We start from the raw sequence: 23,363 nt of genomic DNA, 5'->3' as shown, positions 1-23,363 counted from the left end.
CCTCCGTGGCACATGGCACCGTCGGCCGGGAGGCCGCGCGGGCGGTCGAGTGGGGCACGTCGTGTTCGTTTACGGAACCCCCGCGGCCGCCATCGCTGGGCGGTTTGTCTGGGGGGGGAGCGCTCGGCGGGGAGCTACAGCGGTGTGTTCGTACCCAGCCTCAGGTCTAACCGCCGGGGCTCCGCTGCCTGGGTGCAGCTGACACAGGAGCCACTTAGCTCTCGGTTCCCTGCGGCGTGAGGCGGGCGGGAAGGAGGCTGCTCCTTGAGGTCCCGTGCAGAAGTCGTTTCTGTAGGAAATGGCGGGTTGTTGGGAGTGGGAAGACCGGGGTTGGGAAAGGTGTTTTTGCGGTGCCCAGATCCCGTGCTGTGAAGCGCTTGGCACCGAGGCAGCTGCTTGGGCCCGGGCTGTGGTCTGGAATAGCAGAGTTGTGCTGCTGCATTAGAGATATAGCAGTCAGGCTCTGCAATCCAGGCAAAACTATACTTCTTTTTAAAAAGATGGGCTGTGTCAAGTAAGTGCAGATTCTTGTGCAGAAGTTTGGATTTTATGCTTACAGGGATCTCACCATAACCTGTAAATGTGAGAATGGCAAATACGGATGTTGCAACGAAATCGTCCTCTTTCACTTGTGTATAATTCCAGCAGTCACTGGCTTTCTTCTCTCACCATCCTGGTGGCCTGGTATTTCTTCCGATGCATCCCTGGTTATTGCTGCCTTCCATACTTCACAGTGTACATGATGCACACAGTGTTTGCCCAGAGTCTGTGAGATGGGGAGGTGTACAAAATCTGCTGGATTCCGTGGTGGCACTGGAAGACAATTTTCAGGAATGCAGGGAACCAGGCGGACTTCACACAAGAAGAGATACCTCAGGAAATTGTTAAACGTTCAGTAGCAGAACTAAATTAAGCTGCAAAACTCATCCTGTTGCTTTACCCATGGGAGATAATATAATCACTGTTAGTATGCAAGAGGCTTTCAGAAACATACTGCAATATGTTGTACAAACAAATCCTCTGCATCACAATGTATTCAGTCAAGTATGCATCTCTCTAATGGTATTTAATATATAACAGTGTGCTGATGATACGTAAAGTCTTACACAGGTATAACCTTATGTAACTGTCTACCAAGCTTCTCAAAGCATGAGCTCAATGCTGCTGTGTCACCACCATTGCTTGAGTTGTCTTAATGGAGTCAGATTAAAATGAATTTTCTTCCACCTGCTGTTTTTGATGCTATTGGCTATTTATTGCACCAGACACCAACCTTTTCTGATGTAACACTATATGGGAAGAATTCCTTCAACATATAAAAACAGTGGGCCATTTCCAGTCCAGCATATTGTGGAGTGAAATGGTACATAAATTGTGGATTAGATATATATATATATATAGATACATAGATATATAGATATATAGATATGTGTGTGTATATATATATATGTATATACATGTAGTAAATTCATGACCATCAGTAGACAGAAAATTAGCTTGGGACTTAGAATATGGAATTCTCCTTTCTGTAATTTTTTGGATGACACTCAGAAAATTTAACCTCTGGAAAGTTTTCCAGTCTGTCAGTGAAGGTAGTGATTGTGATGGGCTTCATAAAATGGTCTAAAATAACATTAGATCAGTGTATAATCAGGAGATCAGATTTAGTGAAGCACTAAATAGATGTTAATAGGAGAAAGCTCTCACAAATAAGACTTGGTAAAAAAAAAAAAAGGAAATTAACTTTCAGATTTTTTGTTATTATTGTCTTGATTTCCAGGGCTTTCACTTGTAAATTTCACAAATCTTCATATATTGAAATGATGAGAATGCATTACTAATAGCTGGAAGGTACAATCAGGTGTTTAAGACAAACTGAAAATTCAAAGTTGTCTAGTGTACACCCAGTTTTGTAGAAGAAATGCTGAATAACTGGGCATGGGTGAGGCATCAGCCTTTGTTCTCTTTAACCTATGGAATCCTGTAAAAAGAAGTCTCAGATCATGTAGCAGAAGATGCAGACACTAATGAGGCCAGACTTGTGTTGCTTAAAATGTCTTAGTTCTGCATTCCCTGACTTCCCCATGACTTCCCCATGTCTGCCTTTCAAGTGTAAAAATATTTTATCGTCTTTTTTACAGAATTTTACTATATAGATGCTACTTAGAGTTTAGTATTAGTCAGTATTAGTCTTACTTTTATTTCAGTAAAGACTCCAGGGACAAATTGGCAAAAGGTGCAAACAACAACGTGTCCAGCCCATGGCTTAATTCCAGAGAGAAATACCATTTCTGTACAGCACGATGCTTCTGTCTCATCCCCCTTAGAGTGTGCCAACTGTTTTCTATCATGTTATAGCCATCACAACTACAGAGAAAGCAAAATAAAAGGTTTTTAAGGCAAATTAGCCAGAAAAGATGGATCGACGTTTCCTGGCACCTCTGAAGGTAGCTACACTAAAGTAGTCTCTAAGGAATTTGTCTAACGGCTCAGCCTTTATCAAAAACATGACAAGAGATGTCAGAGGACATAAAATACCTTTGGAATTGAGCATTACATAATGCCCATTCTCTTAAGCTCCTATTATAAAAAGCTTAACAGCTGCCATTAAACCTTATACCAGAATTGGAAGTAATTATTATATATTCTGTGTAAGAGGCTAAAGACTTTTTTCTTTGGTGTGTGGTTTGACATTTTCCTTTTCATAGTCTCTCTTCTCCCTATAAAGATAGACATTTTCAAAGGCCAGGAGTATGAGATCATTAGGATACAAGGATGTAGGATAAAATCTTAAAATACTTGCACAGCAACATTATCTCAGTGTCTGATCCTGTGAGAATCTCTGATCTATCTGTTTATATTGGCAGTGTCCCTGAAAATCAGAGAACTATTTTTCTTATTGTATAAAGTAGGACTAAGACCATAAGAGTAAGGCTTAGGTCAGGGCTCCTGATGTTAGATAGCCAGGTTATGCCAAACTAGGTGCTTAACAGCAGTCAGCACTCTTGATGTAAAGGAACTTTCAAAAGAGAATTCCTGGCTTCATCTACATAGGCTCTCTCTGCCTTTTCCTGAAGGCAGGCAGCTTCTTCTCACAGTCCTAACTGAGGTTCAGCCTTCTGTTCGAAGCCACCGCTACTGTTATTCTCCTCTTACAAAACAGACGTCCACACAGGAAGTGGAAAACTCATCTATTCCCCCCATCTTTTGGGGATAAATAAATAAACAAAGAGAAGAAAGAAAGGAAGAAAGAAAGAAAGAAAAAGAGAGAGAGAAAGAAAGAGAGAGAAAGGAAGAGAGGAAGAGAGGAAGAGAGGAAGAGAGGAAGAGAGGAAGAGAGGAAGAGAGGAAGAAAGAAAGAAAGAAAGAAAGAAAGAAAGAAAGAAAGAAAGAAAGGGAAAGAAAGAGAAAGAAAGAAAAAGAAAAAGAAAAAGAAAAAGAAAAAGAAAGAAAGGAAGAAAGAAGAAAGAGAGAGAGAAAGAGAAGAAGAAAAGAAAGAGAAAGAAAGAAAGAAAGAGAAAGAAAGAAGAAAGAGAAAGAAAGAGAAAGAGAGAGAGAAAGAGAAGAAGAAAAGAAAGAAAGAAAGAGAAAGAAAGAAAGAAAGAGGAAGAGAGAGAGGAAGAGAGAAAGAAAGAAAAGGAAGGAAGGAAGGAAGGAAGGAAGGAAGGAAGGAAGGAGAAGGAAAGAAGGAAAGAAGGAAAGAAGGAAGGAAAGAAGGAAGGAAAGAAGGAAGGAAAGAAGGAAGGAAAGAAGGAAGGAAAGAAGGAAGGAAAGAAGGAAGGAAAGAAAGAAGGAAAGAAAGAAGGAAAGAAGGAAAGAAGGAAAGAAGGAAAGAAGGAAAGAAGGAAAGAAGGAAAGAAGGAAAGAAGGAAAGAAGGAAAGAAGGAAAGAAAGAAAGAAAGAAAGAAAGAAAGAAAGAAAGAAAGAAAGAAAGAAAGAAAAGAAAAGAAAGAAAGACTGTTACCTGCTGTTACCTCTCCCACTCAGTAGCAAGGTTTGGTAGACTTAAGGTGTAACCTGGGGCCATAATTTGCTTTTTTGTTGAAGCTGTGCCATATACAGAGAAAACATTGGTTCATTAGGCAATAGGGAGTACCAAATAAGAGTGTGAAACTGTGGTGAAACAACGTGTCCAGTAGAGGGAAACCTTAGTCTCTGGTTGCTGTTACAGGGTCTCTTTCAGTACAGAAATCCAGTGATACTTTAGATGACAGGAATAAGCAGACTTGAGCATCCGTTCTCTGTAGCTGGTCAAGATCACTTGAGTCCTAACTTTAGATACAGATATTCAGTATCTAAGTCTGAGCATATCACCCTGGTGTCTTTACAAAGAAAAATAATTATTTCTGTACCGTAGGATGTGTTTTTCTCTAAAGATGTCTTTCTCCATTACCTTTAAAGTGAGCCTATGGTGACTAGCTCAGTCACAGCCATTTCACAGGATCATATTTGTCTTAGACCAGGAAAATTTTATTCCTGGTGACCACAGTTGCCAATATAACATTGGTTTTTGGATCAAAAACCTGCAGCTACATACCCTTTTGGCCTTTTCTTCTCTTCAGTTGCTGCTGTGTAATGGCACATCAAGCCTTGTCACTGTCAGATCAGATGGAGAAAGGTATAAAACCTACTCCTCAGGCTTCCTGGAAAGCTGAAAGTCTAATACGATCACCTGACCTTTGGAACAGGAGCTTTAAGAAATTTCTTGTAACAAAACCCCCCAAAATAGTAACATCTGTCAGCCTGTTCAGCAAGAATTTCATCCCCTCGTTGCTGCTCAAGAAAAAATGGCACCTGAGGTAGGGAATAATGGAGTGGTACGTACTGAAGAAGAACAATCAAGACAGTACATACTCCAGAAGAGAACTAAGCACCCCCAAATCCCACACGTGTCATTTATTTAATCCTTCTAACATCCTTTCTCATACTTTCTGTGACTCAAAGATTTAAATCTCTCTGATTTTCACCTGCATTCCCAGAATATTGCTCCATAAAAAGAACCTAGTCCTTTAGCTTGTCTCTAGTTTATACATACCCAAGCTGGCTAAACATGATTGATTCCTGGTTCTGTGTTCAGAAAAACCAGAAATATCCCTTCACCTCTGCTTTGTTCCTCTGAGAACATAGAGACTCTAGGGATCAGCAGTGCAAGGACACAGATTTTGTCTGGTACCTGGAGAAAAGTAGAAAGATCTTGCTCACCTCATGACTAGTTGCAGTCTAAGTTGAGATGTGTTTCATGTATGTTATTCTCTCAAATGACACGGATTTACAATGAAACAGCTGGAAAATATTATAAAAGCTTAACAGTCTGAAAATTGCTGGTAGACTCTGAATATATATTACAATGCATTAGAAACAAAACTGTAGCGGGAGTAGTCCCAAAGTGCTTTTTATTTATCTTTAGAAACTCAGTGTTAACAAACACCTGATCTAAATTTTGTTTGTTATGTTAGCAACTGCTGCTGTCATGGGAAACATTACTAATAAACTAATTTTACTCAAAGAACACCTATATATAAGAGAGAATGTATTTTTTGCAGCCATTTTTGCTAAAATACGCAAAATATTATAGCTATCTTAATGGCTACATCCCTACCTAATGTATTAGCATAAAAATAACTTAGCTTGTTTCTGTTTGCACGCAAAAAGCCCTTTTTTCCATTTTCCTAGTGGTTTTGGGTTTTGTTGTTGTTGTTGTTGTGGGATTTTTTTGTTGTTTTGGGGTTGTGGTTTTTTGCTTCTTGTTTTGTTTTGTTTTGTTTTGTTTTGTTTTGTTTTGTTTTGTTTTGTTTTGTTTTTAACAGAAGGAACTGAAAACATCTGTAGAAGTTCAGTACCATTATCCTTTTAAATCATAATTTTAGGGGATGTTATGAACAATCCGTAGGAAAAATGCCAGTGCTAATGTATCATGTACCTACAACTACGGAATTACAAAGCAAATGGATTCTTGTTTTCAGCAGCTCTAAGCAGAGTATTAAGACAATGCAGTTGTACATAAAATGAATAATAAGCTTCAAGTAACTTGACATTTAGTAGCATGTCAGGTTTGTCATTTTTTACAGTCATAGTTGGAATTGCATTTGGTAAATTGCTCTCATGAAGCAGGCTTTTTGTTCTGATAGATTCCCTACTTCTCCAAGTATAATTCATCTTCCTGTAAAAGCACTGATCCTAATCTTTAGCTTATGTTAAGATTACTAGATCTTCCAGTTTTAAATATAAGGTCCTTTATCTTAATACTCTCTGCAGGGATGCCTGTTTGACCCCATTCCACTTCTTGTTTCATTTGTTCTGCAGCACACGATCACTGTGTAAAAGGGAAAGCACATGGTCAAAGGGTTCTGTTCAGAGGTGACTTACACACTGCCTGCTGCCAGATATAATCTAGATTGCACTAAAAAAAATCAATGTAATTCTGCTTTGTAACTTATATGGCATCATTATTTCGTGAAGTAGGTTATTTGTTGTACCACAGAGCAGTTGTTTGGCACCAGGACCTTTAAACCAATTATGGAAGTGGAGAAGGAATATACTGTGGATTTAGTCCTGCCCAGAAGAGGTGCCAAAATTATTCTTGTTAGAAACATATCAATGAAAAATGGTCAATTGGAGAGGAAGATAAATAGGAGAACCTGCCTTTCCTTTAACAGGCACTGAACTGTGTTTTGTCTAGTGAAAGGCATAAGACCAAAGGGCAGAGAGGATGCCATTTTTTACATCAGTTGGCTGTGCTGTGCAGTGAGTGGCAAAACTTGAAGCATAAGCAAAAAGAATTGCACCAACTCAATGAAGAGACGTGGCACATGAGGATGGCAGATGCTGTGCTTTCTTCACAGTCTTGAAGAGTGCTGTCTGTTTTGTCATTATTTCTAGTCTAGGATTTTGCAAGCTACTGCTCCAACTGGATATTTTCTCTTACAACCCACAGGATCCCCTTGTTAATCGCACTTGGCATCCTTGTTCACCACCAGAATATGTGCCGGCTCTTTCACTCAATACTCTGGTTAGTGTTTCTGCTGGCACTGGAGATTCCTTTTAGCTGTTAGTGTTCAGATAGTGAGACTGGTCAGCTTGTGGGCAGAAGAAAGAGGTTCTGTGAGCTTGCGTGTCCCAGCCGTGGTAGCTCATGATTCACTCAGACAGGCAGCTGGCACCAGTGCTGGGCTCAGTGTTGAGGCCTTTGGCATGAAGAAGAAAACGGTACATGCTGCATCCTGGAATCTGGGCTGCAGCCAGCACAAGGATATCTGGAGGGAAAGGAGGGATCACAGTTACAGTGGTTAATAGGGGTAAAAATGACTGGCAGCAGAAGGAAGTCTTTATGTTGACTTAGTATTTGCACTGTTGGTCTAAATTGGAGAACACCTTTGTAAACAAAAAAACTCGGGGCTCTGGGTCATTACAAGATGTATTTCTTGTTAGAAGAGATATCCCCATGGGTAAAGCTTTATTTTGAGGCAGATCTGCTTCATAGCAGGGAGTTGCATTTTGCTCACAGTTTTTTTTTTCCCGTTAATCTTGGACAAAATTTCGTCTTCAATTAACATGATCAAGTGTCCCCAGCCTAACTGACACCCTGGAGTGATGAATGGCACGGATAAAGTTGTGCCCTGAAATTTCCTGGCTATTTGGATGGGTACATGTAATGCCTGAAAGTGAAAGTTAGTTTTGCAGCTCTATAGTGCTCTAGTAGTTGGAAGGGAAATGATAAAAGGCCTTGGGAAATGTCCTTCTGTTGGAGTCCCTGCTTACCTGGCTGCGGTGTAGAAGGGTTACTGTCACTCCACCACATCTCACATGAGAGAAGAGCCGCGTCACAAGAGGGCACACTGCTAACCATCAGTAACTACTGCATTTTCATTATCAACCACTGCGCTATTGCATTATTGATTAATGCTGTTGAAAGCCATTCCTTCTGGTCCCTTACGATCTTACTGAAAACCGCTTAACAGATCAGCCACATCTAATTGAATAGCAAGAGGAATGAATGAAATGTCATTCGTAAGTAGCCCATTTACAGTCATTGGCAAAAGTATGTATTTCACTGAATATTGAAACCATCCTGGAGGCATCAAAAATCCAAATATAATGCTATTTTTTAATATATAGATTTTATTCAATTTATGCTGGATATGCTGCTACTACTAATGTTCTGGAGGCTTGCATGCTTCACTTACTCTAAGGACTAAAAGTATTCTGTACGTCTTAGTTAAGCATTACCATACCTCAGAATGATTACTAAATATTATTCTAATTGTCTGCTAAATCTGTAAGTTGAATCACACAGATGTTCAATGAAATAGCAGAGTTTCTTTTGAAGTCAGTGGTAGAACTCCAAATAAAAGTTAGCTAATTTTTAAATATTGCTTTTACAATTACACCAGAAGGCATCAGTCAATATTACAGCCTGATTATACTAAACTCTCTACATAAACATGTGAACAGAGACAGAAAGTCTTGGCTACAAGGAATTTACACAGGGAATAGCCAAGAGAAAGTACAGAACAAAGGAGGTATTAATGTCTCCATTTTACAGACAGGACGCAAAGAAAAGTGATTTGCCCAAGGCTGCTGTGTACCACCAGTAGAAAACAAATTCAGATTTCTGAACTATATTCTAGGAAATTTCTCATAGTTTATTTTACAACACCCTTTTCATCCCTGAGGAAGGTTCTTCTGCTTCCCACCTCAGCATGTAATTTGATAAAGAGCGTGTACCAGCATTCCCCATCTTGCCCCTGCTTTCCAGAGACTCCAGTAAAGAACTAGAGAATTAAATACATCTGAAAGAAAATCATTAGAATGGAAATAATATTCATTGCCATTCCTGATGACACTGACATGACATATTAGGGTGTTTCTGTATCTTTCAAAAAATGGTCTGTCTTTTATGTCAGATAAGCAATGAAGCAGGTGCATCTCCTAGGCAAAACAGGCCGCCGCAAATCGAAGCAAAATATCAAGATAAGACCATCATTGTGCAAGTTTCTGCTGCCCTGAAGCACAATCTGTTTTGGCAAGTGCTTTCATATTTTTGTTCTTTATTATGAACATATACTGCACATAAGTGTTTTTAGTATTGGCTGACTCTGATATTTTGTAGTCACGATTGTGGTATTTAAACAGGAGGTGATCTGTTCTGCACATGGAAAAGGGGCTGTGTTATAGAGGAAATATTTTTTAAAAGTGTTGCTATTTTTTGGCAAGAGAGTGTGATGATTATTTTTCAAAGAATATACCCAGTGTTCATTATGTTCATGTACAAGCCCATGGTGATTTGAATCTGATTTCAATTCTGTACCTGGGGAGCATTATCATAGTGTTAGAAATGCAAGTATGATATTAAATTGAATAGCTCTTACAAATATATAGTCTAATCTATTTCTTTTTTTAGCTGCTGTTTAATATTGTTCCCCAATTTCAGCGAAAGAACTGTGATTACCTGGATGAAATGAACGTCACCTGAATAGCAACTGTTGTAAATAATGGAGATCTTTTAGAAAACTTCATCATTTTGTTGGTACGCAAAATGCGTTTGGTATGATAAAGCAATACATTGTCCTCGGTTAAGAAAATTCCTTTCAGAGGGTTTGCCTTGCAGTCATTTTTTAAATTCATTTCAACACTTTCTGAAGATCTTGAAATACAAGTGTGACACGATTGTATTATGAAAATGTGTTTGGTGAGGGACACATAATTATCTTCAGTTTCCAGATGAAACAGAGCTGCTAACTTATCTCCAGTCATCCAGTCACTGCTATCAAATTTGTTTAGACATTTATTGAAAGCAGGCGCTTTTTAAATTTTTTTTTTTTTTTGCTGCTGCACCACTCTTGCACAGAGGGAATTTGTTTTTACACCAGCCATTGTGTCCAGGACATACATATCTAGGTGAAAGTTGCCTAAAGGCAGGAAAAACTCCTGAAACATGCATCCCTTGCACCTCAGGGATACAGTCTTTCCAGGAAAATGCTCAGCTTTAGAAAATGTATGTCATGGCACATGTATATACTAGAATACACAATGCCAAGTATAATGCCAGGTTTTCCGAGGCAGGTCTATTTTTCAGTTTAAAGCATTGTGTGTGCTAAATTGGTGATTAATCAGTAGTGTTCCATCTGAACAAAGCCTTAGTTCAAAAGGGTACAATTGCTGCTCTGGGTTTAGACATTGTCCAGCAAGGGGCCTCTATGCAGTGCGAGGATTCCAGAAGCAAATGTTTGACATAGAAATAAAAAGAGGGTGGAGGAAGGTGGCAACAAGGTTATGCCAGCTAATGCTCTAATAAATGGATTTTGAACAATGCTAGTGCATTGGATTTAGGGCACAGGTGGTACAACCCCAGTGTATTGTTTCATGTTGGATATTTTCTTCCTGTGGAGGTTTTTACCTTTTTTCACTCCACATGGTTACCAAGGAATGCAAAGCAAACTGTCACTGTGTGTCAGACGCAAGCAAGATCTGAGAGCTCTAGAGCAGCTGAGAACATGGATACAACGTCTTGGGTGTCAGGATGACACTATCCTGGCAGAGGAATCCGTACGGGACAGAGGCTTCCATTTTGTGCTGAGTTTTCTCAGGATCAAGGTCTACTGTGTTATACAGAGAGAAACCGTTGTCTGCAAGATGAGAGTGCCTCTGTAGCACCTCACAGACTGAGGGGAGTTACTGCCTGGGAGTACTTTATGGATTGCAGGGGAAGAGCATTTTGGGATTGTGCAAAACTTATCATAGAATGTTTAGGGGAGGAACCGCAAGCAAGGAAAGGGAGAGAAACAGGTGGTTTGGGGAGGAAAAATCTTGTGGAAACAGAGGGATAGGGGGCTAAAAGGGGGCAGTCACATGTAAACAGGTGACTGGTCAGTAGGCTTGTCTGGCCGTGCCCTGCACTTGATCAGCACAGTCTGTCCTCTCTTCTCATTAAACTCCATTTCTCTTTTCCTGAGTGCAGGGTTCTCTTCTGTGTGTGTGGAGGTCTGAGAGGCCAGTGATAGGAGTGGGACCACAGGGGCACCTGTTTGTGGTGTTAGCAGCTGGAGTGGATGGGCGTTTGTAAGTCAGTGTGGGATCACCCCTGAATATCAACCTGGGCTTGCAGAGGAGTTGAAGTGACCTGGGGCCCAGGTGTTTGCATGTGTGTCTGAGAGTGAGACAACTGGAGAAGCTGGCTGGCAGGGAGGAGGGTCCCAGACATATGCAGAGAGTCTACAGGGTCTGGGGCTGATAGAGAGATCAGGCCCCTGTGTGTGTGCCAGGGGGGTGTCTCTATCTATGAGGCCATTGAGGACCCAGAGTCAGCTACTGGAAGGACTGAGTGTCTAAGTCCGGGTGCTGGAGGCAGCTAGAGCCTTCAGTATTTTTAGCAATTTGCATCTATGCAGTGTAGGCCTCATTCTGATTCTATAAAATCAGACTGTTTCAATTTTCCCCTCCTTTCTTTTCAGCCTCCATAGCGACATGTTTCTGTGCTCTGTATTTGTAGTCATGGTGTAGAGAGCAAGATGCAGGGATTGCACATGATGTGCAAGTAGAGAGAGAATTCTCACTCTATGCAGGTACAGAGTAGCAGAAAACCGGACCATTTGTGTCTGGAATGCTTACCGCCCCTTTTCTACATATTTTCGATAACTTTTCTATAAAATAGACCTCCTTTCTGGATCCAGTTCACTTGCTGTAGTTGTTTACCCAGGACATCTCTGGACCGAGAGTGACTATAATGCACAGGGTTAGACAGACAGACACATGAGTTGTAACTAAGCTGTCTGGGATTAGAGGAAGTACTGACGGGTTTATTTCCCATGCTCCTGAGGAAAACCCCCTTCATAAAGAGTTTTGTGAAATATACGCTACCTATTGACATGTCTTAAAAATAAAAAGTCTGTCATAGTGCTCCTCAAACATTGCTTCAGGGTTCTGTCACACCAAACCTCACCACTTTGACATGATTAATTACTGCCAAGTCCAGTCTCAAGTGAGAGCCGGTAACGCATGGATATATTTGTGTAAGATATAGCAAAGCATATAGGCATATGTATATGCTTGTGTGTTACGCAAGTTTCAATATGTGGTAAAGCTTCATGGTGAGATTTGAACAGTCTCTTGCCAAATGAGAGAGAACATTTTGCCCTAGTGTGGGCTAATGATTTTTTTTAACATTTAGTGAAGACGGGGGAGCGGTCCTCATTAACAGGTGCTGCTTGCAGGAAGGAGAGGGCTGCCTGCACCTGGCCTCAACAGGTGTCTGAGGAGGTGAAAGCAGTGAAGATTTGGGGGGAGTGAGTCCTGACATTGTCTCCTGAATAAATTAAGAATCAACAAGTCTCTTGACGGGGAATAGGAGTTGGGGGGAAGTGAGGGCAAAGCAAAATAGGTTGTAGAGGTGGGAATTAATCCAAACAGATGCTAATGGATGTGCATTGTGATCGCTGACTGAGGTCTTTAGGTTTGTGAAGGACTTGCATGAGAACCACATTCTGAGCTCCATGATCAAGGCACTGGTTTGACAGAGTATAGGAAGCTTTCTGCATGCAATCTAAATATAGATAAATACAAGCATAGCAATGTTTTCTTTCTGTTCAGCTGTTTTACTAACTTCTGTTTCTATTCAGGAACTTTAAGGGGAAATAAGAGCACCCCAGGCACCATTTCCTACTAACAAATGGGTGCTGCCAGGGTGTGGTGTGGATCTTAGGAGCTGTGAAAAATTAGATGGGATGAATGGACCACGAAGAAATCTAACATGCCTCTCAGTCTCCCCTACCAACCACGTTCAATAAATGAGTGCACAAAAACTGTTTGGAATACAAGCAATTCAAAACAAAACTTCATATGTATTGTTGTCATTATGTGAATGCTAAGCAACACCTACAAAGAAGCAAAATGTGTGGTGGTGGAGCACTTGTGTCCTTTCAGAAACATTTAATAGAGTTCCATTTAAAAAAGAGAAAAAAAGTCTTTGATAACAAGTCTAGTCTAGAAACTCTCCACAGCAGCATTTCATGATGGTTTCTGAGTTATTTGTGATGGCAAATTTTTCATTATCCCAGAAACTGTTCCTGCCACAGGTATAAAATTATTCATTGTTACACTGTGGTGAAAAACCACACAGGAACCTTTGTTACACTTGTGTGGGTAGGTGTGCAGAACCAAAATACCACTGAACTTCAAATAAATGATTCTGTCGTAGATATTAATCCATTTGGCCTGAGCTGATGGCATAAAACTTTGTAGTGTGTTTTGATTTGGTATGTCTTTGACAGTTCCTGCTTTCTGAGGCTGTGTGCCAACCAGAATATCACCACCTTTCAGTTCATTTCAGCAGTAGATGGGTGAGATCCATCACCCTACCCGTGCATTCTAGCCTGAGCCTGTCCTGGAAAAGACAGTGAAATGTGTGCACATTGGCCAGCACATCACCCCAGCAGTCATAGCTCCAGTGCTGGGCTGTAATTCTTATCACACATCCATCAAAAATTCCTTTCTTTCCAGTGGAGTTTCACTGCTGCTGTGAGGAACATCGGCTACAATTCCTAAGTGTTGGAAAGCAACCAGAAATTTGGTTTCTATAGATAAAACAATACTTGAAAACAGCAGTGGCCTATCTCAGATTCAGTAAGTCTTTGAATATCAACAGGAAATTTGATATATAAACCTAAGTTTTATTGCTTTAATCTTTATAGTATTAATATAGCCTTATTTATAAAACGGATTTCATTCATGTAACCACTGTGTAGGAATGTTCTACAGGCACCGTTAATTCCTTAGCCAGGATTACAAATCTGCCTAAGAATAAAATGGAAGTAGCTGTCATGGTATTAATTTATGCATTTTTTGAAAACATCAAAGTCACATAACCTTATGTCTAATGATTTCATTTAATTATACAGTTCTACATTTTTGTCTTCAAAGATTTCTACAAACAATGGCTAATTAATCCTTGCAGCAGCCCTTTGAAATAGGTAGGTAGACGTAATTAATCCCATCTAACCGATTCCTTGCCCAAAGCAATACGTTGAATCAATATTTAAGCCAAGATTAGAGCTCAGTCTTACTCTGTGGTCATTTCACTAAACTAGTAGTTTCTGAGTTTCCTTAGAGTGGGCTCGCTCCTGCCTTGCTGTGATAGTTCAGACAGACACAGGACTTGGCGTGCGCCAAACCTTCATTCTCTAACTTCCACTTCTCTGCCAAAATGCTTCATCTCCCTTCTCCCCTCAAAAATTAGTTCCACTCCAGTCAGTCCAGGTGTGGAAGATCTAACTTTTCCCCTCTGAAATCCTGTACCTGGCTTTCACTTGCTTATGCCTGTCACTCCCTGACTGATTCTTTGTACCCACAGTCCTCTTCCCACAAGTTTCCGGTCCTCCAGGTGCCATTGCCACCCCTGCGGAGCTCTGATTCTGCACCTGGTGGAGACATCAGCATCCCCAGGGGAATCGCTTCTTTCTTCCCCTGCTCCCTCAGGGCATCTGTGAGGAAGCTCTGCTGGTGGGGCTAGTGTAAGCTGCTTTGTATCTTCTAGTTGGCTCACTCTTGTATGGTGAGCAAGGAGAATATTGAAGGTAGGCTTTGCACCAGCAGACACTGTTATCACAGATCATGGCCCATAATAAGGTGCAGCCTACAGTCCACAGATCTGTTATTGTAGGTGCAGATTCATGAAAACTTTTGCAGCATGTTGTGAGTTACCAAAGCACTTTGTAGGATCAAGGGCGAGCACTGCTGTTCAGGTAATATTGAAGGCTAAGGAAGTTTGTGAGTGTGGAACCAAAGAGAACCTGATGTTCTTGCCTTGAATATTGCTTGCCGTGGAAATGGTCTAGTAATAATAAAGACTGGATTGAAGCAGTTCTGAATGCCACAGCGAGCAGCATGGTTTGCAAAGCGACAATAGTTATCTGTGGTAGACTGTGGTAAAGTCCTGATTTGATAGAGGAAGCATGTAGTGATGGATGGGGTACAAGAAAAGAGAGAAAAAAAATAGAAAAAGAGATTCCCACCTCATATCATCAAGGAATGGCATCAGAACGTGAGAAATAGTGCCAGAACCTAGTCTTTACACCATGGCGGTGTTTAACATCTGGTCAAATCTTTCTTGGCTATAGCTTTTCTTATCTGTTAGGAAACAGAGTTAATGTGATGTATCCTGTAGTTGTTGATAACAAAGTCGCATTTGTATTTGTGCTTTGATGTAATATGTCAAACCAGAAAATATATTTGCCCTGATTGTAGGGATTCTGCTTCCCAACAAATTAGTGAATGGACCAGAAATATTCCTGCAGGGAGCTGATCTGACTGCCCCTTGTTGACACACCACACTAGTTGACATACCACACTTTCCTTGTACTCATAATTTCCTTTACTTAATAGAAAATGTTATGTTTGTGTGATTACAGGAGGGAGGAAAGAAGAGAGTACACAGAGGACATGGAATTGTCCAGCAACATTGCACAGCATCTAACGATGTACTCCAGAATCAGTGCACTGGTGCAAAAACTCTGATTTATCTCAACATTCCCAAAAGTGTAATTTTCTATTGGTGAGATTACATAGCTATGTTTGCTGCTGGTTTCCATTTTCTTTGGAAGGGTGTTTGATGCACCACCCCATGCTTTCAGGCTCTCTGCAGCTGACTAAAATGGTTGCTATCTTCCTAAAATAAATAGCCTGCTTCAACCACAAATTGCTTGGGCTTGGCAAGATAGAATTGTATGTGGTGTAGAGGGTCAAATGGATGATCGTAATTGTCCTGCCTGGCTTTAGATCATTGGATTTAGCCGAGTACTGAGTCTCTCCATTCAGCATTATTCAAGAGAGTAAAATCCAGAGCTCTACAAAATAGGAATCGTACATTCAACCAAATGGAGAATGGCTGAGTATAGACATATGGCAGATTCATTTTTTCAGGCTGTTGATAATCTCAAAGAACATGTAGTAACAGAACAAATCAGCATGTTGGTGGAGGTTCCCCCACCACCCACAATGAATGATATTTTGGGGCATATAAATAGGACTCAATTACAATAACACATCTCTTTCAATCTGAGTAATTTCTACTGAAATCCAAGATGACTACTGTCAAAAGAAGATGTAAAAAGGCATAGCATTCTTTCTGCTTTAAAATAATTATAAACTGCAAATACATGCAAGAGAAGACAACTCACTTAAAGATTCTCTTGGAAGAAGTAACTTTTAGTGGAGATATGAATGTCTATCAGTTTCCTGACATAGTTTAAATGTTAAATGACAGATAACCTAGAATCACTCAAACAGGATGGCAAAGCTTTGTTATATGATACTGTCTGACAAGGAAATCCTGCATCTTGACAATTGAATTAAAACATTTCTCTCACAGCCATGTCGAAGGTCTGTGTGCTGATATTTTTGCTTGCACTTGCATGAATCTACAAATGTTTAACGTATGTAGAGTCAATGCAACAGTAAAGTTTTGCTGCATGAATTCTTGAAGGAGATATTCTTGTCGTCTAGGAATAAATCTTTTTGATCTCTGAAATTAAGAGCCCAAGGGCAGCTGATGAGCACAGGGCAAAAGCCCGGCCCCACTGAAGTGTTATTAGGTACCTCCCCCCTAGTGAACAGAATCCTCTTAAGAGGGTGACTGCTGAGATATCTTCAGTGCTCTTTGTCTCTTTCAAATAGAGAGGGAAAAATGAAATGCCCTCTTTCCACTATGCAAATTTTGCAGGCAGTTTACTGCATTTAATGAACTATTACTGCATATGCAGATGAACGCTTCCCACCCACTCTGCACGGATCTGGCACGCAGTAGTCACTTGTCCTATATTTCTGTGCTGTATAGTGACTTCCTCTGCTCACAGAAACACAGCCCACAAAATTGAAACAAAGGTCCCTGAAGGCTTCAGTTTGCCAGAGGTTAAATCTGTCTCCTCCTGTCAGGCCAGGACATGAGAGAATGACTGGTGGTGTCTTGTCAGCTATGAACAAATATGAACAAAGCCAAAGGCTAGGTGATAAGCAAGAAAGTCTGCTGCCTTTCCTGTCCTACAGCTCACATCAAGAAAGACCATTACTTCCTTTTTTTTTTTTTTTTTTGGTGTCTGTAGGCTTTCACCTTTAGAGCCACAGAACTCACCATGGGGCTTTGAGCTTCATCTCATGTTGAGTTGCTGGAGTGTGTCCAGAGAAGAGCAACGAAGCTGGTGAAGAGTTTAGAGAACAAGTCCTGTGAAGGGCAGCTGAGAGAACTGATGTTGTTTAGTTTGGAAAAAAGGAGGCTGAGGGGAGACTTTATCTCTGTCTACAACTACCTGAAAGCAGGTTGTAGAGAGGGGGGTGACAATCTCTTCTCGCAACAACAAGCAATAGGACAAGAAGAAATGGCCTGAAGTTGTGCCAGGGAAGGTTTAGATTGGATATTAGGAAAAAATTCTCCACTGAGAGGGTTATCAAGCCCTGGAACAGGCTGCTCAGGTAAGTGGTTGAGTCACTGTCCATGAAGGTATTTAAAAGATGTATAGATGTGGTGCTTAGGGACATGGTTTAGTGATGAATTTCTCAGAGACACGTTTATGGTTGGACTCGATGATCTTAAAGGTCTTTTCCAACCTAAATGATTCTATGATTCTATGACTGCAGGCACTTTGCCAGGGTCATACTGGAATTGAGGTAGCCCTACAGAACTAGTGCAGGTAACGGGACACATGTTAAGTGCTTTCAGTGAAATTCAGTTCATTGCAGAGGCTTTGGAAGACACATCCATCAGTAAGGTACCTCTCAAGTTCGATTATACATAACCACAGCCTTTTGTAGATCTCCTTTTTGCCTCTCCTGTGTTAGGTGTAGCACTCTCATTCCTTTCTTTTTTCTCTTTGTCAATACAAAATTGTGTCCACACTTGGTTGTTCAAGAATATTTATTATCCAGAGCCTATGGATAACTACATGATAGCTTCTCAGCATAATTAGTGCTGCTACTGCATTGGTTATATCAAAGTATGCGCAACAAACTTTGTGATCAAGTCAATGACTAGAGAGCTAGACGTCAAATGCTTATGCTGAGGACTGTTTCTCCATTTATACTACTAGTCCCAGCTTCACTGCAGGAGTGATATTTAGACAAGTCTTTAAAAATATTTTTACTATCCTACTATTACTTGGAAACAAAAGGTGGACCTGAACCTTCCCACAATTCATTTGTCTTGCCCCTGGAGAAATTTTTCATTTATATATAAAAAAGTTCAGATATAACATGAACATATATATCATATATAAAATAAGTATATATACGTAAACACATGTATAAACTGTATACACCAACATTGCCTCCAACAGAAATGTAATTCAACTGCAGTCCAGACAGAATTTTAAAAAGATTTTGAGGGGTGGTTCATGATTTAAGTTGCCAGCCTTAAGACATGTTCTGCATGCATGCTTACTGCATGGTAAAGATCAGACTGTTTAACTATCTTGAGTTCAGTCTGTAAAAATGGAAATATACAAGATTAATAGACTCTTTTGCAAGTTTTGGTCTCATAGATTTTAATTCTGAAAGCATAAGCTATTTAAACATATTATAAAGTGAACCATCTGTTAAGTTAGGTAGGACATAGAAAGTTCACTGGAAATTTTAAGAATTTAGAGTATTTAAGTATTAAAGTATTTAAAACCAATTTTACTTACAGTTCAGAATTTCGTGACTCACAGTCACCTCGAGTAAAGTTTTCTGCTTTGTTTTGAATGATCAAAGAAAGCATGGCACAGCAAAATTCCCAGTGAATTAATAAATATCCTTACTGGCAGGAAACATTGCACTTGTACCTTCAAAGCAAAAGGGTGCTTGCCAGAGCCAGGAGTGATTAAGTACCCACCATGGACTTTAGGATTAGACCCAGAGGAAGATTTAGAAAGATATTTGTCATTGTCTGGTAACTTCCAGAGTGAAATAGAAGCTCTTTTGCAACAGTACAAAGGAAAGCCTTCTTGAAAAACTACTTCTTCTTATTGCTTTTAGAAATGTTTGCAAACAGGCTTTTTCAGTGGCTGTGCTATTTAAGATGAGAGCCAGTGTAATTTCCTCACAGGTCATAATAGTGACAGCATTAATTGTCTTCACGAATGTTCCCAAGTATGAATTTTGCAGTCCTGATTGTGCTATTTAGAAGTGAAAAGGTTTGGGAAAAATGTAGCCCCAAGTCTGATATCTTTTCCTTTGCCAGGGAAGCAGTATCTGTTCCTGCCCCAAATCTCTGCCAGATTTCTCGGGCCGCACCTTTGTAGATGAAGCTGATCAAAGTCCAGGTTTCTGGGGAAGCTCTTCCCTCTTCCGATCCAGTCTTAGGGTTTACCTGGTAAACTGGAGAACTCATCCGTCTGAAAAGAAATCATCTCCTCTTGTGCTGGATGAGGTTTCAGCTAGATCAGCTCCCCAAACCTCTACCTGATGGTCCTGCCCCAGTGAAAAATCAGATAGAAACATGACAAGGCTTAAGAAAGAGATGTAAGTCCTAGGTTGCTGCAGGATTTTACACTCAGTTTTCAGTGTGTTTTCTGTCCAAGAACAACTTGTTTTTCTCTTGACTTGCCCCTAACCTCTTCTGGTTTTACCCACAGAACAGTGCAATTAGACACCAAAATATTTTGCAAGGTAAGCAGCAGTCAATATACTACAGAAGAGTCACGTGAAATAAATGAGATCGATGCAGCAACCCTTTGCTATGAATCAGCTTCAGCACAGCCTGCCTAGAAGCGCTTGGACAGTATCTGTCCTTCTTTCCCCTATGAGCATGAGAAGACTTCTATCTTCTCCAGTCTGCTGGAAGTCTTGAATCTCAGCATTGTCTCTCTGCATCCTGTAAACAAGCCAGAGAAACATCGACAGAAAATCACAGGTAGCAGTTCCTGCAGACATGGTAGTTTTTTACCCTTTGCACCCAGTCCTTGCAAAACTGGGTGATATTTAGAGATCAAACAACTCTGAACTGCTGGAGAGGGTCCAGCGTAGGGCAACAAAGATGATTAAGGGAGTGGAGCGTCTCCCTTATGAAGAAAGGCTGAGGGAGCTGGGGCTCTTTAGTTTGGAGAAGAGGAGACTGAGGGGTGACCTTATTAATGTTTATAAATATATAAAGGGTGAGTGCCACGAGGATGGAGTCAGGCTCTTCTCAGTGGCAAACACTGATAGGACAAGGAGCAATGGGATCAAGCTGGAACACAAGAGGTTCCACTTAAATTTGAGAAAGAACTTCTTCTCAGTGAGGGTAACAGAGCACTGGAACAGGCTACCCAGGGAGGTTGTGGAGTCTCCTTCCCTGGAGACATTCAAAGCCCGCCTGGACACATTCCTGTGCGACCTCACCTAGGCGTTCCTGCTCCAGCAGGGGGATTGGACTAGATGATCTTTTGAGGTCCCTTCCAATCCCAAACATACTGTGATACTGTGATACTGACATCATAGCCCCTCAATGGGAAATAAAATGTCAAAACATTAGTATATTCTTATCACTGCTAAAGAATGTTGAAACACTGGAGAAATCTTTCAAAAATTGAATTGTTTACCAGCAAAATAAATCAAGCTACCTGAGTTACCTGACCTTCAGTTGCAAACCTTCCTGTGAAGTTTTCAGAGCTTTTGTAAGAGCCTTATCTTTCCTGCTGTGCTAGGGGAAATAAGAATTGTTGGGCATTTTTTATACCTGTTTGCTTCTCCAGCTGCAATATAAGCAAATTTATATTTTTCATACATTTAAAATACTCTAGTTCACCTGGTTTTAATTCAGTGGTGGCTTTAAAGAAATACCACTAGGGGACAAGATGACAGCTGTAAGCCATTTGAATTTTAGGGCTTCATTCCTGCAGATGTTTGATGAGAAATTTTTTACTCCAGTGATGCTCAAACAAGCCTCAAAAGTCCATTCTTTTCCACAAATACTTAAAAATTCCTCCCAAATCCTTACGTATGAAAAAGAAGCTATTTAATTTAAGCTAACATGCTATGCATAACTGTTAAATGTAATTAACAAAAGTCATATATATTGTCAATCAGTTTTTAGAACAGCAAGTTACAAGTATCACATCACATGTCCTTCTGAAATTTTCTGGAGTTCCCCAATATAAACAGCAGATCTTACCAATTCAGTGATAGTTAAAAATTTCAACACACACACACACACATATACACACACATACACTTGCCCATGCCTACACATACACACACATTTACCTCTACATTAACAATATAGATGGAGTGCTGTGCAAATGTAGAAGAGCTGAATTTGTTTCCTGAGACTGATTTATTGTTCCCTAGAGCTTCAAAAAACGCTTTAATAAAGTAGCTAATGCAGTCCCACAGCCAGAGGCTTTGAGCTTGTCAGATGCCATAAACAAAGCTACAGTGGTCCTGGTCAGTACTTGAATGAGAGGCCTCAGAGACAAGAAACGAGCCTGTGGGGTGCAAGTATTTTCTGCTTTTAATCCTGCTGCTATTTCAGTCTCCCGCAGAAGTTCTTGTATTTCAGTTTGTTCTCATTGTGAAACCTTTGTTTCCTTTTCTCTTTATATTTTAAAAAGAAAATTGTATACAAACAGTGGGAAAAATCCTAAATTACCAGCTCATTTTTTATTCTAAACATTGCTTGCATAAGGCTTCAAAGGAAATAATAAGCAGTGTTTGAAATGAGGTCTTTAGCATTTGGCTCATTGTTTAAAGGGTGCTGTGGATAACATTTCAATTACCAAGTTACTGTGGCCTCAACCTGGAACCGTTTCCCTTTAATTTTGTCCCACAAGTGCACATAGCTGCGATAGCACTTTGTGTTACATTTATACAGTACTCTTTGCTTTACAATTTCCTAAACACACTTCATCAGGCGTACAGCATGTTGATACCTTAAAGGGTTTTCCTTCTGCAAGAACTGGGCATTAAGCCTCAGAAAAATAGGAATCTGTTTAACAGAGTGAAGGGGAAAGGCCTCAGTATGTTGGCTGTTGAAACCACCTGAACTTCTCCAGCCCGTTGACAGTCCAAATTTGCCATGTGTTCACATGATTGCATGTCAGGGTTGACCTGGGAAATAGGATGGGGAGAGCCAACCCTTGGGCTTGGAGGATAAACTCAGCTCAACTTGCACCTCGGAACAAGTTCAAGTGTGTATTTTCTGAGGGTGACTAGGTCCTGCTGCAGTCTCCCAGATCAGATAAATCTTACCTATATTACTAAAGATGTCCATGGAGAGGAAAACACAAGTTTTGGTGGCTTCATCCGGATGAAACATCCCAAAGATTTGAGCTCTTCTTGCATGGCAGTGCAGACCTGTCAGTCATGCCTGTCGCAACACCAACACTCTTTAAATCCCCAACCCCATGTGTCAGGCCCAAAAGCCATAGACTTTTGTGTTTGACAGATCTTCGGATGCAGATCCTGTTGGCCACAAACCCAGCTGAGAAGGCTGCCCCTCCTCTGCACAACGCAGGTCTCAGAGGAGCTCCAGGCTGAGCCTTCAGGGCCAGCCAGGTCCCGCACTGAATAAACATCGTGGCACCACCTCCCAGGGAGGTTGTGTGAGGCCCTGTTCATATCAAAGTAACATCCCTGGGGCTTGGAAAAAGGTAATGGTGAGCTGCTGAAGTGGGGGTGAAGGGTCAGACACTTTCTTTCAGGACAATGTGGGCTGTGGAGATGTAATTTGTCCCATTTGTCTTTTGCTCTCAGACCCTGAGCTAATCCCGCTGCTGGTAACTGTGGAGCCATCAGAGGCACAGGCAAGGGATACAGAGGGGACCATCATGCTTATGATCCAAGAGAAGGAAGGGAGATCCCACTCAAGAGACTCCCATTTGTGAAATCCTGAGATCCCTCAGTTACCGACGAAATCCTGCATGTGGCAATTGTGATGCTCCATGGGGTAACAGTGACATTTGAGATCAGACGGCTCTTACAAGCTGGCACAAAGCACGGGTGAGCCCATTGGTTTTGGTAGGCTTCTGCAGGACTGAGTCATTTACTTGATGAACAGATGCACAGCTGATATGTTTTTTAAGGAGCTAGATCTGCAATGGGCATGGTACGGCACAGTTGTATGGCTTGACACCGTAGTGGGTGAAATTTGCCAAATGATTTGGGGAAAAGTGTTTCTTTAGCTTCTGTGATTTTGAAGTATTCTGAATTAAAGCTTCCGTCACCACTGCTAATCATGCATATTTTAACAGAATATGTGTCCAGTACATTAGGTGGCTACGTAGGATAGTAGTAACAAATGATGATTATTATAGCTGGTTGGGTGAAGTATAGCTAGTTGCACTTTTCAAAAAAGTTGAAGACCAATACCTATACACATATACATGCATGCACATATTCTGTGAAAGTTTTTTAGTGACATTTTA

At 40.7% G+C, this 23,363-nt stretch overlaps 1 long non-coding RNA gene across 7 annotated transcripts in view; it reads left to right on the top strand.

The window, feature by feature from the left end:
- LOC139826921 (uncharacterized) overlaps nucleotides 1–23,363 on the top strand; it is a 48,100-nt gene that overhangs the window by 159 nt on the left and 24,578 nt on the right. For 4 of the 7 annotated variants that reach the window (XR_011737037.1, XR_011737034.1, XR_011737035.1 and 1 more), the window contains exons 2-3: nucleotides 17,091–17,457; nucleotides 22,693–22,938. This is a non-coding gene — a long non-coding RNA (uncharacterized lncRNA). Of the gene's footprint in view, nucleotides 1–15,337; nucleotides 15,545–17,090; nucleotides 17,458–19,595; nucleotides 19,874–22,196; nucleotides 22,590–22,692; nucleotides 22,939–23,363 lie in introns of those variants that run through there. The other 3 variants (XR_011737036.1, XR_011737033.1, XR_011737038.1) reach the window with 3 other exon arrangements.

Source organism: Patagioenas fasciata, chromosome 1 (genome assembly GCF_037038585.1).
Source record: "Patagioenas fasciata isolate bPatFas1 chromosome 1, bPatFas1.hap1, whole genome shotgun sequence".
Classification (NCBI taxonomy): Eukaryota; Metazoa; Chordata; class Aves; order Columbiformes; family Columbidae; genus Patagioenas; species Patagioenas fasciata.
Note: the sequence above shows the minus strand (reverse complement) of the source record. Positions and strands in the feature narration are given on the sequence as shown.